This window comes from Typopeltis vanoorti, chromosome 10 (genome assembly GCF_054136105.1).
Source record: "Typopeltis vanoorti isolate ZY-2024b chromosome 10, IOZ_Tvanoo_1.0, whole genome shotgun sequence".
Taxonomy (NCBI): domain Eukaryota; kingdom Metazoa; phylum Arthropoda; class Arachnida; order Uropygi; family Thelyphonidae; genus Typopeltis; species Typopeltis vanoorti.
Window position 1 is genome coordinate 130284387 of NC_143558.1, and position 18482 is coordinate 130302868.

The 18482-nt window shown below is 34.8% G+C and overlaps 1 long non-coding RNA gene across 1 annotated transcript in view; it reads right to left on the minus strand.

Annotated features, from left to right (window-relative positions):
* Positions 1-4741, minus strand: part of LOC150102793 (uncharacterized) — a 44686-nt gene extending 39945 nt beyond the window's left edge. The window contains exon 1 of the long non-coding RNA XR_016548957.1: positions 4638-4741. This is a non-coding gene — a long non-coding RNA (uncharacterized LOC150102793). The remainder of the gene's footprint in view (positions 1-4637) is intronic.
* Between the last annotated feature and the right edge of the window lie 13741 nt (positions 4742-18482).

Consider the following 18482-nt stretch of genomic DNA (forward strand, 5'->3'; position numbering starts at 1 on the left):
CTATCAATGTGGGAAGTAGGCCCCCTGAAAGCTTAGTCACTAACGAAAGCCCATCAAGTAAGAGAGCCAACTGAATAGGCTATTATAAATTTTGTGCACCTTTTGAATAATGTCTGGTAGAATCCATTTTAAATTTGTTACTTTATTGAATTCGAATAATTTGTTGAAAAGGCCAATAGTCGGGCTTATTACTAGGTACTCTCCAGGTGAGGTATACAAAAATGACGTATCGAATGTTGCATTAACTGATTTTGCGTTTCTGTTCATTACTGTCTAAACTGCGCTCCTTCAGTGATGCATTGACTGTTTGCAGAGGGATATTCTAATTCGAGGATCTCAAAAATTACCACTTAACACTGCGTTATAAGGGTTAATTTATCTGTTAGAGGATTTGTTCAGTCTTAAATACAGAATAATGCGAAAATGGGAAACTTGTTAAAACGGACACATGGGAACCAGACTGTGTTTTGGTTCTGTACAAAATTATCAGTACAATTGCATCATTGGTACAATTAGTATCAGTTGTTCTAAACATGTGTCAATAGTTTGGATAGTGCTTTCTATCCACCAGTAGGCCATGGGTTGAAATCCTGATTTCAGCATAAATGTTGCGAACGTCTTTAGTCGGTAATATATTTCATGGCTGGGCTAATACCACCGCCCTGCTTATTGGAATCCTGAAGTGTCTGACAAAGTTCCATGTTTGGTGTTTAGAGCATCATATCATCTTATCAGTTACCACTGGCGGCTCGTAAGAATTTGTAGTGGTGGGGCTGCAATGCTACCAGCCCAAACTGCACGTAAATCACGCATTATCTCCACTAGGTAGCGGTTGGATGCGGTCTGCATTGAATGTAGCTCCAGTGTTGAGTATACGAGCTAGTACTGATACTAGCATAGCCTGCACAACACATTGATTATTGCAAAATATAACTATTGCTACAAAATGAATTATATAAAATACTATTGAGCGGTATTGTATCACAAAGAAGAAAATAAAGTTTTTTAGATAAATATATAAACATTTAAGAACGGCGATAATAAAACAGGCACTTTCATTTAATACTGGAGTCGCCACTGTCAGTCACCCATGCTAATCATACTAATGTGCTATTAGGTTACAGCCTATTTGGGGTAATCAATCTCTTTTACCAAAAGGTTAGAATGTTCATTCGTCTTTGATAAAGTGTAATATAAATGTCAAGTATAAGAAATATTTTGGAGCTTTACGTATTAATCCAAATGACATTGCTGATTATTTTCAGACATTTCGGGCGAACTAAATTTTAATATTTCTTTTGGTAACTGAAATTGGATTTACAAGCCTTCGTTGTATTCCCACTGTAAACAGACCCTAATCCAAATTTTCAGAAGTAGGTGAAAGACAGCGAGCATTTTTTGTCAGTCGGCTGAGGGTGTGCGTCTTTTTGATAATTAGCAGATAAGAAATTAAGAAAATGATGGCAAACATTAAAACGATAAGTTTAGTAATAGTATTCATGTATTGTTTCATTCGCATCCTCATACCAAGTTTCATTAAATTCGATTTGTCTATTTAGGAGTCTATATTATAAAGGGTCTAACTGCTGCTCATATTTTATAAACAGCTCGATCGTTAATATAAAAATGAACCTAAACTGCAAATTAAATACAACGTACGGATATTACCAAATAACTCCACGTTACCCTTAACGATTCTTTACACATAATAAAGAGCGAAAATTTTGATTGCCGATATTTGTCGTTTTCGTGAGAACATCCATGCTGCTCGTGACAGATTTACTGTATTCGGAGCTATTTAATGAAGATACTTGTGTATTCTGAGTCGGTCAAAATTAGAGATCGGTTTATGAAATTACACCTGTATTTGTCTTAAGTAACATACACAATTTTGTTTAGGGCCTTATTCTGTCACTAATGATCAGACTAAAACCAAGATTGAAATAACTCGATATATTTCAATAGAAATCTGGAAATAACAAATTTCGTTACATTTCATCAGTATTAGCATATATGAGCGGAGTTATATTATTTTGAAACTATTTTTTCTTCAGGACTTGAGTAAATAAGTGTGATATGAAAAATATTCTCGTAAACCAGCCGGAAAAACACGCAGTATATTACACATATTGGAGACTACGGGAATACGTATTAGCCACCCCATTTTGTGTATTTGGTTTCGAAAGCCTACATAGTAAGGTGGCGAAGTGTACGCGTAAGCGGAAAACAGAAGACGAAAAATAATTATTTTTCACCACACTAATTATAATTAGTGCTTTGTATGAAGTTCGCATCGACATAATTTTAAAACAAAAACTCGTTTCATTAGTGACTTTACATTTTCATTTTTTGGCACATTTATTTTTATAGCCTATTATATTGTATTTGAACTTTATACTATAAATTGTTAAGAAAAAATAAATTTCTCACCAAGTAGAAAATCGGTTGAGATATGATAAATATGCCACATTGTTTTATAGCCTCAGAAAAATAAAATAACTATAAAATATTTCTCCTTTTTATCCAACCACTCTCCCAAACAATGTCGTTATAAAGGCTGACAATTTTACACAATGGATTGCTGCATAGCATAATAAGTTAAAAAAAAAAAAAAAAAAAAAAAAGTTGCATTAGTGGAATTATTTGATTTGCATTACGAGTACAGGCTGGAAACAAACTCGCGAAAAGCAAATGACGAGAACGAGATTTTAGTTGACAAAAGAAAAAAAAATTGCTCTTAGAGATTAATATAAAAAATATAACATTGAAGTCTGATAACAATGTAGCCATGAAACGTTAAATTGCAAACATAATACATGAGCGATAATTTCAAATAATAGCAACATTGAGAATAAGCATACTCGTTCAGCTATCCATAAAATAAATTAATAGCATTTTCAGGGCTATTAGCTAGCCTAAATACGAGGATTTCAGGACTCTCAGAAATTCCATTTTGTTTTGGGCAGGGGGGGGGGGGATTTCCTACGCTAAACAGACATCGACTCGGAGAATTTATAACTGTATGTTAATAAGACATTCTCGATTCATCGTCATAGTTACCTTGTAGAATCCAGACTAATCGAAGTTAATTCCATTGTTAGTTTGTGGAGTGTTAATCTAAATTAATGTCTTTGCCTTATTTTGAGAGGAAAAGGTACATGAATAGTCGGGTGGCTGGCTAGTCTTTTGTTGAATACAGAATTTTGATTAATTTAAGTGAGTTTATAGAGAATTAATTTTCGTAAGTCAAAACTGCAGTTGTCAACAGAAAAACATATTTTCCCACCAACTTGAGGAAAAAAAAGTCCAAAAAACGTTTTCTTAGACACAAATTGGAACACATTTTTTTTATCAAGTAACACATGGCAAAAACCACTCGGCTATTGAGGAACGAATAATTTTAAAACAATTCAGTAAATTTAGCAGCGTCTTTGTACATTCGTTTTGCTATGCATATCATTTGGAAGAGTCTCTTTTGCTCAGTATGGACGACTTGTAAATGCTCAGTTGTAATATCCTTTGGCTGTCAAGAACCTGGGTTCGAATCCAGTCTGGGATGCGAAGGACCCTTTGTAGAGGCCTTCGCATCCTATCTTGTTATCCTTTTATCTTTAGATAACGTGTTAGCCAGTCTCATACGGGATGGCAGCGTTTTTCATTCTTTCCTGAACTCTGTTTTTTTCTCCAAGCAACGTTTTAGTATTATTCAACACATTCTAACGTTGAAAGGGAAAATAAATGAAGAACAGACGGGTTAGAGAGGATCAGAGTTTTGAATATTTTTGAGTTGAGACCAAGTTAACTAAAACAGCGAAACCAAAACTTTGAAAAAGAAGTTGGAGAGAGGAAGCGAGCTGGCTGTACATAACACAGAAGTTTGAATAATATGTGAAGCACAGGATCAACACATATGGCAAGACAGGATTGAGGTCCTTCTAATAATTTGAAGCACGATGTCGTGTGTGATAACTCTTAAAATATGGAACGCTTAAGTGATCATTCCTGTAATGTTCCATCAGACATCACACGAAGAATATTTGCAAAATACAAGTGTCGGGGCTGCTTCTCTCTCCACCCATTCTGGTATGTAAATATGTACAGTGATGCAAACTCCTCCCTCCCCCCTAAGACTAGGGATTTTAACGAGTATAATCAATTCTCTTGACCTATGATTTCTCTGTTATTATTCAGATTAACTTCGACTACTTTCCTATTTAATTTTGACAGACAAAATATCGAAATATATTATTCAAAATGATTTTAAATAAAATTTGAAACAAATCAGATTTCATATCTGTATATTAAGAATTATCTTTTAACTTCAAAGATGATCAGATTGCTTGGAAAATTAGTCTTGTAAAGGGCCTATTGTTTTTAGGAACTGACAAGATACAGACAAGTTAAGTGAGAAGAGGAGTATATTGCAATCAAACTAGTTACTGTTTGCTCATGCTCCAGTTAAATACACTGATCGAAGTTAGTCTTAAAAAGTCTCAAAGATTCTTGAAAACATCAATTAATTATTCTTTGATAACAGTAAATATTATCGAACTCTTTTGTTATCATTTACCAAGTTACTTGAAGTTAGAAACAGTTTTAAAATGGTTCATCTAAGGCTATACAAATTGACAACTTACCATTTTTAGTATTTGCTCGTCCTGAAGTTACTTCAGAGTAAAACAAAATACTATTGCAGTCTATTGCTACTGGAGTTGGGCGAACTGCTGGTAGTCTTAATCTTCTCAACAAAGATGTGGGCATATTTGTCCCGCAGAGTTTTTATATACAGACTAGTGCAGGTGCTCTCCCTCTCTGTATTAAGCGTGTGTTCAGTGTTCATGGAGGAATGTCGCATGTTTAGTTTATAGTTTCCTGTCAGTTTTCTAAGCGATGGCCTTAGAAACCTTTTATGGTTTTGTCACTAACAAAACCATAAAAGGCTGACCAGAACAACGCAGATTCAATATATGCTATACGTACTCACAGGTAAACTTTTGATTAAATCTGTTATCAAATTACCTGAAATATAACAAGGCTATATAACCGTAGATAATATTAAAATACTTGACAGCGCTACAAAACTATTATCTGCAGATTTCCGCCAGCAACCTGTAATCGAGTACAAATATGCGTGATTCGTTTTTATCATAACCATATTATTGGGATGTTTATGTATGTAAATTACACACCATGTAAAGAAAACAGTAATTTAATGTTTAATTTTATTCGATCACCACCATTACAAGAAATAATTTTGCCAAGTGAGATTAATAGTACTAAAAGATTTGCAAGATCTGCAATACTACAGGATATTGTTTTCTGCACTCGTAAGACAGAGAACAAGATTCTATATTTTGTTATACCACATTACCAATTTAAACTCCAAGAATATCTGATATGTAAACTATATTTTTAAAAGTGAAGTGTTGTGTATTTAAGTTATTTTTCCGAAAACGGTAAATAACTAGCGCTTCTCAGTTGTGATGATTTTTATATCAGTGGAGGAAAGTGCACTAAAACATTAACAGTTATATAGACCTAATAACTGTAAGGTAGAATTAAAATAGATGCCAAGGTAATGACAGCAAGGTTTTTATTCGCACTAAGACATGACTATGAGAACACCTTAACTGGCAGGTACTGCCAGGTTGAATTACAACTATAATGGATCTCTGGTGTGCTTTGCAACTCCATTGACCTTTGATCTATAACCACAATTCATACTTTCTATACGCATATGACCTTCTTTTAGGGTAATATATTTGCAAATATTAGTTGCGCACGTAGCAGCGCGCATATTATGTGAATATGTAACACTAGTTTATTGTAATCGCTGTTATCGAAGTTTAGTGCGTGCAGATTTAAATTGGAAATTAGTGCTGTATGTATTTATGCGTACTACCATAGCGTGATCTACATTTTATAATTGAGTGGCCAGTTTTTTCTCATTTTGGGGGAATTATGGGACAGGTGAACTTATTTTAAATCGGGTAATTATATGATCATAACTCAAACATCAATAACATCGGTATAAGCATCATCGCCAGGTCCAGGATTGTTTTCTTAACATTTGTGGTGCAAAACTTTGTAATTCTCTGCTAAATGCTTCCTTCAGTTGTTTTGCTTCATATCCGTTTTGTAAATGCTTAATTAAAATACCATGGCTTTAAGCTCCTTATTATCAGAGGAGTCTAAGGACTTAGGGAACAGAATGCATCTTACCTCATAGTGTACGACTTGCTTTCTTCACGTTTCTCTTCCAAAAGAAATCTAAAAGTCTCAGTACTTCTTTCAGTACTACGTCCAATCTTCTTTCCTCCTATGCTTAAAATAACTCTTATTGACCGTGACACCCATTCACAATTATTGGGATTATGTTTATCGCCCTGTGGAACACCGCCACTACGCTTAGTGCGGGGCCTGAAGTGAATGTTGTTATGCTTGCTTCCCAGAGCAGGGTTTGATTTCTGACCCCCCTACTCCAGTCTTCCAACATGCTGTGTGAGTGGCATCCATCAAAGGCATGCCAAATATCCTGTCTATCCTTCCCATCTTTGAGGATACATCAGTAAAGTAGTTCTGTAGGGTGGTCACCAGATAGCGTACGAAACCAAAAACTAGATGGTAACGTGTTTGGGAGGCTTCCTGATCAGTTGCAGTTCCAAGTATGCATATTAGAAATATTAACATGACAGTGAACTTAAATAAATTCAGGCACCGCGGTTAAAATAATATACTAAAATAATGATAACAAAACTCCCCCAAAATTTACTCATAAATCTTATGAAAAATGTTTTCCACGTTCACTTTAACAAAACTCATGTTATAATCACCAGCATCTGTGCACCATTACTTGCAGACATCTAAACTTGATCCTCTGTTTCCGACAGAACCTCAAATCTCTGCCATACAAGCATAGCACATATTAGCTCTCCAAACTACATTCTCTAAATTCCTTTCACCACAAACGTTGTGCGATACTTTGTGATATCAAAATACCTTGCCAGAGGATGCCTAATCTTGAATCTTCCCTTTTTGGCCTTCTGTGGCATAAAATTTCCTTGTTTCATTATGTGTCATTCATCTGTTGTCTGTTATTCCCCAAACATGAAAGAATCTACGATGGTTATCCACTCATAAGGCACACTCAACAGAAACCAAGGAATGATCCTCTGATATTTGGATGTCACTTATTAGATCTTTCCGCACTTAAGACTTTCACTTTTCTGCCAACTGTCGCGTATACTTATTGAACAATGACTGACCCATGCCAGCTTCCACATGTTTTCTGTTTTTTTTTACTTTTGTGTAATAGTTCCTACATGTTCTGTTTTTTAGTTATGTAATGGTTCATGTTCCCCCCACCCCCACTGTAATTTGTTTTTGTTCTTCCCAATCGCACTAGCATATGTGGCAAAACTAGGGGCAGTATAATCATCTGTAATATTATGGTAATATTACAGATATATAAACCCACTGTCAATTATTTAATCATACAGTAGTTCCCATCCTCCCCTATTCGCGGATAGTACCGAACCCTATATATACTATGTTTTTTCCTATACACATGCATACTCAGGATGAAGTTTAATAAATTAGGAACAGTCAGAGATTAAGAACAATAACTAATAATAAAATAGAATAATTATAACAACATACTGTAATAAAAGTTATGCGAATGAAATCTTAGCAACCTCAGTATACGTTTTTTATTGTTATTATTTTATGAAGTTCAGAACTTTCACCTTTATACTTAAAAGGAAGCACTTTACGTATTCTCTTGGGCATATCTGAATTGCCAGCATCACTACTCTTGCGCTTTGGGGCCATTATTAAGTAAAATAAGGATTACTTATTTTACTTCAACTTTAATTACTTCAACACAAGCACTGTAATAACGCGGCAGTCGATCTGATAATCGAGAATTGCTCAGAACGGCTCAATTTAAAACTTACGAATTGTCTATTACTAAAAAAAAAAAGCCATAAGGCTTCATTTCAGCGACGTAAAATTACATCGGCCAAGTGATATTAGATCCAACATTATTTCTAAGCCGAATGTTTGTAGAAACTATGAAAGTTTGGTAAGTTGACTTGAGAGCTTATGAGAATACAATCCACGGCATCCCGAGTTGCCTTAGCCACTTAAGTCAAGCAGTGCAAGATAAGGCAACTTGGGGATGGCCAGGATTGTATTCTCGTAAGCTCTCAGATCAACTTGCCAAACTTTCATAGTTTCTACAAACATTCAGCTTTGAAATAATGTTGGATCTAATATCCAATTTGGATCAAGTGTTGAATCAAAGATCCACTTTGCCGATGTAATTATAAATTGTTTATTAATGCAATTTTCCATTTAATATTTTCGGACCGAAGTTGACCGCGGATAAGGGGGGGGGGCGCTACAGTATTTGTTTTTTGGTCGAAAATTCTACATACACATAGTCAGATTTATTTTTCTAATACAACTGAAGAACTCTTCGTTCTATATGGGGCCAGATAGCCCTCGTAGCTTAGATGGCATCGACGATGCCCATTGGTTAGAAAGACTTGAAATCGAAGCTCGTATTGCACTTGAAGTATCATTATAAGGGCTTTGAACTGAGAGTAAGTTAATCGGTTTCATAAGGAGGTGCAGAGTTTCCGCTTCCAGAGATTAGGAATTTTCATCCTATAAAAACAAGAAAACATGCCATAATTCAAATAGTGCAATGACCAATTTCCTTAAAATAAATCAGTAATAATTCAATTTTCCTTTAAAAACTAAGCGTTATTTTAAATGACTTATTTTATTGTTCATTGATTGCAGTTTAATCTGACTCCGCACCGTTATTTCGAGGAATTTTTCACAATAATCGGATCCTTATCGGACTGAGTTTTTTTTTTTTTTTTTAAAGGTTGGGTATTTGCTAATCAGTTCTTACATAAGGCTTAATAATATTCTTATTTTTGTTTTCACTAAGAACAGAAATTATATTAGTTTAATAAAGAAGGAAAAGATGCTATTAGGTGGCCTGAAAATATAATTACTCATAGTAATTATATTTTCAGGCCATCTACCTTATTGTGATCTATCCAGCAAGCATTTAATAGTTTAAACACAATGTAAGGGAATAATAGGAGATCCATTTAATCGCCTATCGAAGATACAATTTTATTCTGATAATGCTATTCTGCATTTCATTTTCCGCCTCTTCTTGAAGCATTTGAAGTGCGGATTTAATTCCTTGGAAGGGGGGGGGGGTCAGAAAAATGGCTGTGACGTATAAAAAAAATTCATGTCCTATGTTTTTCTATGCTTGCTGATTTTCAAAAATGTAATTATATGCTGGTTATTGATTCTTCGTTTCCTCTCTAGCGCAGTTGGAAAACACATGAACCATAAGCCCTTCAATTGGAAAAGACTGAATTCATTTCTCGTCATGAAAGAGGAACCTTTATATTGACTTTTTAAATTACACACACATACACACAAAGTATATATATTGTGCGTATGGTGTAGATTACTTTCCCACGAATGAATCTGACACAACTCACCGTTTGCGCTGCTTAATTAGGCTGACCATACGTACCGTTTTCTTCATATTTCCCGGCTAACTGTTCGTTTTAATAAAAATGTCAATTTTGTCTCGTTTTTCATAAAAACAATAAATATACTGTACTTTAATATTGGTCAATCATAAATTGTTATTCATAACCTATAATCGTGTATCAATATCATGGACACCAGTAATTTTTATAACCATGGAGTCCAATTGTTTGTTACTAAATATCGATATCTGCAGGTGATGTATTCAGATAAAATAAAAAAATACATGTTGCAACACTTGCTCGTCTCAGACGCGGCGTCTGTTCTGCATTAGCGTTAGTTTTTGTTTCATCTGTATATGGTTCACGGACAATTTATCGCAGGGAAAAATTCATCTCGAGGAAAAATATATCGAGAGAAAACTTTATTGCAGGGAAAATTCATCGAGAGGAAAACTTATCTCTGGGAAAATTCATTACAGAAAAATTCATCGCGAAAAAAATTCGCTGAAAGCATTATTCGCTAGAAAATTTAAAACATATTGCATTGATACCGATATATGAAAAGTGAATGCAGTGCAAAATAATTTACATAATATAGATTTTAATTAGAATTTCATATTTTTTTATTATTTTAAAATAAAAGAAATATATTATTGATCGGTGAGTTTCCTAATTTCTGTTTCGCCTTAAAAAGTTGTAAATATTTTTATTACTTAAATACTGCAGGTTCTGCTGATGAAATATTAATATTTACAAAACTGGAATAGGTATAGGGAGAAAGGGCATCATATTTAAGAATATTTATTCTGCTAACCGTTCGTTATATTATAGGATGGTCTGAAAAGTTCTCAGCCTAACAAAGAAAAAACTAATTTATAGTTTCAAAATTATTTTTCTTTTTCAACATAATCTCCCTTAACATAATACATTTATTCCAGCGCCATTATTCTGTCCCTGTAGTGGTTCTCATTAAGATCTGCAAAATACTCATCTACAGCTGCAATCACCTCTTGATTCGAAGAAAAACGCTGACCAGCGAGGAAGAGTTTGTTTGTCAGGAGGAGCCAAATCTGGGGAAATAGGGTGGATGTTCCAACAATATTCATAGTGCAGATCCCTTAATTTTCCCAATACCAAAACCTTTGTGGGCAGGTGCATTGTCCTGATGAAAGGTGATTTTTTTTTTCTTTTGCAAACCGGGTCTTTTCTCACGAATATTCGTCTAGTCTGGTTAAAAGATCGGAATAACATTCCCCGGTTATTGTTTTTTTTACCATTTTCAAGATGATTAATAAAGAAAATACTTTTTAGCATCCCAAAACACCGATGCCATGACCTTTCCTGCTGATGGAAATGACTTTGTCTTCTTTGGCGCTGAACAACCCACTTCTGTCCACTGTTTTGACTGCTGTTTGGATTCTGGTGTGTAATGGCGAATCCAAGTCTCATCCATAGTAATAAATTGAAGCACAAAATCAGTTTTATTCTTCTTAAAACGCTCCAAGCGCTGTTCAGAGATTTTCATGCGAGTGCGTTTTTGATCTGCTGTGAGCAAGCGCGACACCTATCTTGCGCAAAGCTTTTTCATTTGCAATTCTTGATGCTAAATATATCCTGCACGTTCTTTTGAAATGCCTCTGGTCTCAGCAATTTCACGCACTTTGACTCGCCGGTCATCCAATATCATATCGTGCACTTGATCAATGATTATGGCGTTGTTACACTTTTTTTTTTTTTTTTGACATCCTTCACGTGGATCATCTTAAAGGCTGGTACGGCCACGTTTGAACTCGGCAGCCCATTTCGTAATTGTCGAAAAGGAGGGAGAAGAGTGTCCATAAACTTTTATTGAATTTCGTTTGGCGTTAAACCTTCTTTTACAAAGAATTTTATAACCGCACGATACTAAATTTTATCCATTTCAAAGGATACAGACAACACTTTTGCTCCAGAAAGCTGTATAAAACAAATTACTTGATAGAATGACTTGCAATTTCACACGGAGGCTTATGACATATGTATCAACTTAGGAAAAAATAATCTTGCCGATAGTTTTGCTATCTATAGTAGAGGCCGAGAAGGTTTCAGAACACCCTTGTATAATCGAAATATTATTTGACACCTCCAGGTCGATGAGTCCAAGTACTTATCGAGGGAAGGCACTGCTCTACAACTCTGTCTTAAACATTCAATCACCAACTGACTTCAACTACACCAACGCCATCTACCACTTATATTTCCAATGACAATCACAAATATCCATGTCCACGGCGGGATTCGAACTTGCAGCCTTTTGGCTGGAGAGCAGATACGCTATCCACTCAGCCAATCAGGTCGGCTATTTTTTAATTTTTTTTAAAAATATTTCTTAATTTTTTAAAAAATTTTTTAAAATTTCTTATATGGGAAATTTTTTTTCTCATATATCAGCGATGAATAACTTTATACCGAATAAAAATTATCAGAAAGCTAAATATAATCGAAATATTAAATAATATATAAAAGTTTTTAAAATATTTAATTCTTTAAAATATTTCTTTATTTTTTTAAAAATATTTTTTAAAAGAAATATTTTTTAAAAATGTTTCTCATATGGGAAATTTCTTTTTTTCACATATATCCGCGATTAATTTTCATCGTGATGAATTGTCCCGTGATGAACTGTACGGACACGCCTGTATACTAACTGGTGGTTTAAATTTCATATTTTTTTAAAGTTTTAAAAAATATGGAAGAGGAAACCTTTATATTGACTTAAATATAAAATGTGAAAAAGGAAACCTTTATATTGACTCTTTATAATTCAGTCTTTATATTGACTTAAATCTATCTATATAAGGTCACCTCCATGACTTTATATAGATAGATAGATAGATAGATTTAAGTCTATCCTTGCAATGCCAAAGAGGCGCAACTGCAGTTTTAATGATGATTTCCAGAAAGAATTCAAATTTATTAAACTGTACAAGCTGAATGGAAAGAAATATGTATGATGAAAAAAAGTGTGAGTTCCTCGTACAGACAGCCTGAACGAGGAACTCATCACACGCGCAGAAACTCGTCATTCAGGAAGCACGACACCTCTTGAGAGATACTTTACTGTTATGAACAGTATGTCGTGAAAGGAGGAATCTAGATTAAGTGTTGAGACAATGAGAGTTATGTTAGTTGTAAGACAAAATTGTGTCATGTAGAGTGTGAGAAGTTTCACGACAAGGTGTTAAAAGACCGAAATTTGCTGCATAAGCACTTCATCGGAGAAATATTCATGGTACGATTGGTGAAATACAGTCCCCCTTCTACGTCTAAATTTTTGTATGGGTTCTGTCACTGAAGAATAATAGTAAGCTCAATATGTTTATGTAATAAAACTTTTTTTATCGTCTTACTTTTTCATATATACAGAATATTATATAAATCCCGTTTTTGCCTCAAGGAAATATGGTCAGCCTATGCTTAATCCACTATTCATAAAGCAGATTTGCTTGTATGCGAGGAGGAGAGAAAAGCCTTATAAGATCAGTTAACTCACCTTTAAATTGTAAAAGTATATATTTAGATTTCCTCGTTCATGACGAGAATCGAACTCGGATCTATCTCATCGAAGGACGCATTGCATCGTTGTTTTCCAGCTATGTTACAGATGCAATAAAGAACCAATACAAACATCTTCCTTTCAAGTAAGAGGCTTAGTGGCCTGTTACATCTCTTCCCCATCTTTTCAAAGGCCGTCCTCTATTCCTTCTCCCTACAGCTTCCTAAACCTTTCACTTGTAGATCCTTTCACTGCTTGCGAAAAATGTTAGGAAGAAAGCAGGAATCTAATTTTTTTTAATAGTTGAATTCTATTCCAAAGAACACAGACTGAATTAAAGTAGGAAGAGAAGCTAGTTATTAAATGGTTACTGGAAGAATAATGGTCATTAGTTCATCGGAATGTTACTCATCGATACTCAAGGAAAGATGTAGAACATCAACGAGAGTGATCGAAATGGATCTGACAGCGAAACATTACATCATTATCCATACATCAACTGATATTTAACCTGTTCTACCCAAAACATTCATTTCATCCATCCTTAACTGGATAAATTGGCACTGTCCACAACTATCTGAAGGCCATTGCATATATTTTCAAGGCAAACTATAAACATAAGCTTGAATTATTTAACCTGATTGCCCTACTGCACTCCATTGGAAGGTTCGAATTACATCGCATAAACCACTGATTATTGTTTCGTTTTCTAGAGGAAAGTTTTTACTGTTTTTCTTCCTTTTTTTTCCGTTTTGTTTTCTAGAAAAATTTTGTTTTCTTTTATTTAGAGAAAGGTTTTATTTAACATTTAGTGCATTCACGGTACTAATAATAATTCATTATACATTATAGGGTTACAGTCTTTCATGGGTATGATTCAGATAAAAAAAATTTATTGATATTTCCGTTAGTTGTGTCCCGCTCATCTAACTGCGATAGATCCTATATTGTATCTTTAAACTTCAGTTTAATCTTCTGCCCTTCACCTGTTAAGCTTATCAAAGTATAGATTACTAGCGCAATCTGGCAATCTTACTAGCGCAATCGAAGATATTCAGTGAATATCTTCGATTTAAAAAAAAAACTCGAGTGAGTAAATTTTGAGCTTCAGTGTAACGGTGTTTTGACGAACCACTTATTATCAGAAAGGAACTTCAGAGAAATTGTTGCTTTAAACAAAAAAAGGAAAATTATAACCATCTAAAGTTATATTTTTTTTTATTTCATAGGCAAAGCGGATATTAGATCCAGCATTATTTCAAAGCTGAATATAGAACTATGAAAGTTTCGTAAGTTGACCAGAGAGCTTGCTGGAGTGCATTCCTCGGTATCCCCGAGTTGCCTTATTGTATGGGCCACTTAAAAGGCACTTTGCCTACGTAAATTTACATTGCCGAACTGAAGCCTTTTGGTTCTTTATTTTAGTAATTACTTTTACGCAGCGACCGAGAGTTCGCTTACGAAAAATACGTTTCTTTGACATTTCAAGTTCCTTAGTACAACGAGAGTTTTTTGCTTTCTTAAGGTTATTGGTTCTTTATTGCCTGGTCTCTGAAGAGAACCAAACAGTTCGAAACAGCTGTCAGGTCAGTGAAACGTTATCAAAATGGACCAATAAAAGGCGAATATATGGACGCTAGCGCAGCGCTCATGTCTTTCAAGTAGTCTATACCAAGTCAACTCGGGGATACCGAGGAATGCATTCCCGTAATTTTTTAATTGAAAACATTGCATTCTAGGTACTATACTTGCATTTCCGTGTATTACATCATCCCTCCCTCCCGGCTTGAGCATAAACATGGTTTGTGCCACTCCGACTCCAAACAAGTAATGTGGTGGTATTACACAGCTTAAGTTTTATGCGGAATAGTTTCCCAGATGTGCATTTTACAATTAGAATGCACAGTGGCTTCATCTGCTCCTCAGCAATGATGATCACTGTTTGTTATATTTTATTCATTACTATTGCAAATGTATGGGTCATCGTAATATGATTCAACCTTACTAATTAAATTTTTTCTGTTAAATACGAATTCGATCAAAATGATCAAGGGAAATTATAAATACAAAGTTTTTCTACTTCTTATTGCAATGTGGGTAGTACTAATGACATTTATTTTCACTTAAATGTATTAAAACATGCCATTTGTGATAGATCGACAAGCCACCTGATAAATGACATCCAAACATTCAGCTGTCATACATCACACCGCATCTGTGCACATATTCATCTGTATAAAAATAAACATGCGGTTAATAATTCGCTCACATCTTTTGAAATTTTAGACGTCTACAGTTCTTCAATCTCCAATGACAAGCGGAACAAATTTAAAAGTGGTAAATATTATTTTATAATTACTTGTTTTCGCTTTATCTTTGATAATCATTATCTCACGATTATGTTCGTCAGATCTGCTGTTTTTTGGGTTTTCCCCTCCTTTCTCGCCATAATGATTTTTTCAATATATACACTGCGATGAAAAACCTTAACATCACACCTTGACTTTCCCTATAAAGGCGTACATACAAACTGCAGACTACTCTGCACTCTTCATGCTCATCTGCCATTTTTCAATTGTAATTTGATGGAGTATCGTATCTTCGTAAAGATAATATCCGTAAAAAAGCGACTAATATTGTCTCACCTTGTTGCCCATTTACTGAAGCAGGCTGATGATGAATATGTATGGACCGTGCAAGTTATTTTGGGGACCTACACTAACTATGAAAGTATTTGCTTTGAGGTTTATTTACTTAACACTGTCACTATAGATTATTTGGTACTGACGATGCTTTTTGTTTTGAATAACCTAGTTTCGAATCACTCTACAACTCAAATATCTTCTTTTATACGAGGTTGAAACCGAAGTGCGTTTACCGATTTCATATGGCAGTTTGGTAGGGTTTGGTTTTTATTTTCCCTTTTAGGAACTCATCTTTTCGCTTCCCACCGAACAGGCAATTCACAGATAATACATTAACTTCAGTTGTTAAGCGGTAATTCCAAATAACCATCAAAATCTTAAACATTTTAAATAAATGATTTTTTATATCCATTCACGTTTTAAGCCTTGATTTTATTTTTTATTTTTTTTTGCATGATCCCAACTGTGAAATTTTAATGCTTAGCATTTTTTTTACTTATTTCCAAATACTTGCATTTTTTTTAATATCAATACTGCTGCTTGCAGGAAATCACAGCATTATCTTAATCATATTTCACTGATCGACTTTAACCCGAAAATTCTTAAGTGCCTTCATTATCAGGAACTACCATTCCTCATGTTTCTGTCAGTATTTAATTTTGATGTTCTCTTAAAGACTTTTCTTTCTTTTGTTCTACATTTACGGAGTATAGATTTCTTTTTTATTTCAAAGTAATGATGCATCCGGGAAGAATTTCAAACCCCCTCCTCACACGCATGCACACACTATTCCCTAATCCTGTGGCCTCTTCTCGCTATTCCACTGTATGTGCAACTTTACTCTTTCTTTCAGCAGCGTCTGTTACTTAAACTGTCTATTTTGGGAGGTGAAAATTTTCAATTTTATATAGTACCATAGGCAAACTAAGGTCATAATTCCGAACAATGGGGAGGCTACGAAAGCTCAACCAGGTGCTTTTTACAAATACAAATACACATTCCGGTCACTGAATACCATGTTGGACCTTCTTTGACCCGAATTTCAGCACATATGCGGTTTGGAATAGATTCCACATGGTGTTGGATTTCTTCTACCTCTACAACATACCAGTCGTTTAACTGGTATGTTGACAAAGTCAATTCTGAGTCCTCCTCAGAATTGACGGAGAAGGACTTTGCTTCCGGATCTCTTTATCGAACATGTCCCATATATTCTTAACGTGGTTCAGATCCGGACTTTGTGTGCGCTAGGGAAGATGGTTAAACTCGCTGAACCATTCCTGAACAGTTCTGTTAAAAAAAAAAAAAAAAAAACATTGCGGGATAAACATGATCGGTAATAATATTCGGATATTTCTTAGAGAACACATAACCTTCTAGTAATATCAGGTGGATCTGTTCCGTACCAACAGAACATGCCCCAATACCACCTCCGGGAACATTGAGTTGTGTTCACAAGGCAAGCTTGTGTTCATTGCTGCTTTGCCTACCCTCGGTACAAAACAAGGTATGCTATCACTCACTGAACCACACGAGGTTTTACGGTTTTTGTGCCCAATCACGGCGTTCCAGCTACTACTGTAGACGAACTTTCTGGTTCTTCGCAAAAATCACTTGTTTTCATATTAGGCATGCGACTTCCAATAATGATCCCCTTCAATTCCCTGCGCATAGATCGATGAGATATTGGTCGAGAACAGCCTTCATTGAATGACTCGATGAATTGCTGCACACAGGAAATTCCGTTTGTTCGTACAAGCCTTAGACGACGGCTATCTGTCTCGTTCCTGACAAACTGTTTTAGGGTTAGGCCTCTTAGACAAGCCATGAGGGTTATATTTCCACTGATTAAACACCCGGGATATCTCACCTTTTGAGAAACCAGTCAGCTCTGGTATTTTCAAAATCGTGGCTCCATCCTAGATGAGCAGCCGCTATAAGCCTTTTATCGAACTTCGACTTGCTTTTCTCCCATTGTGATAAAAAAATTATTGACCAGCAGCTTTCTTTAAATAGTTGCCTAGAACACATTGACACACGTGAGCAAATATTTTGGATATACGCTGCCTAGGTGATTTCTGTACATCTGCATAAAAGTTTCTGATCCAGTGACTAGTCGGTGTATTATCAGCTAGCAACTTCAGGTTTTAAATTTATACTGGAAGTTATTTGTTCCTTCATTGCGATTTCTCCCTATCTAATAGTATCTAACAACACAAGTTAATTTTCTGCTATTCAAATACTCTTTATATCCGAACTAGCTATTTCTTATTTTCGAGATAGAATATTAAATCCAACCTAGATAGGCGCATCGTTTAGTATTTCTGGCTGAGTAATTAAATGTATGACATATCTAATTAGAGATTACATTGTTCAACAAAAAATCTGAACATTATTTTTTTGGTTAAAATGCCCATATACAAGAAAGTGTAACTTCTACTAAAAGATCCTTGATAAGTAACGTGAACGACAGTTCAGATCGCACATATTAGTTTTTTACCCGTATTTCATACTGAATTCAGTATACTTTTTATACTGAAAGTGTTTTCATTTTCAGTATAATATTCTTCTAAATAAGAATATGTAATTCACCCGAAACTTCAACTCCATTTAAAAATGTAATTTAAATTTTCAGATACTATATTTTCGGATAAATTTTATACAGCAAATCAAATGTCTAATAAGGACTAGAGATGAGAAGCCACCATGGTCAAAAAATTGACCGTCGGAAACCGTGTCTTTCTTTTACCCCTACTTTCTCATATTTCTGTA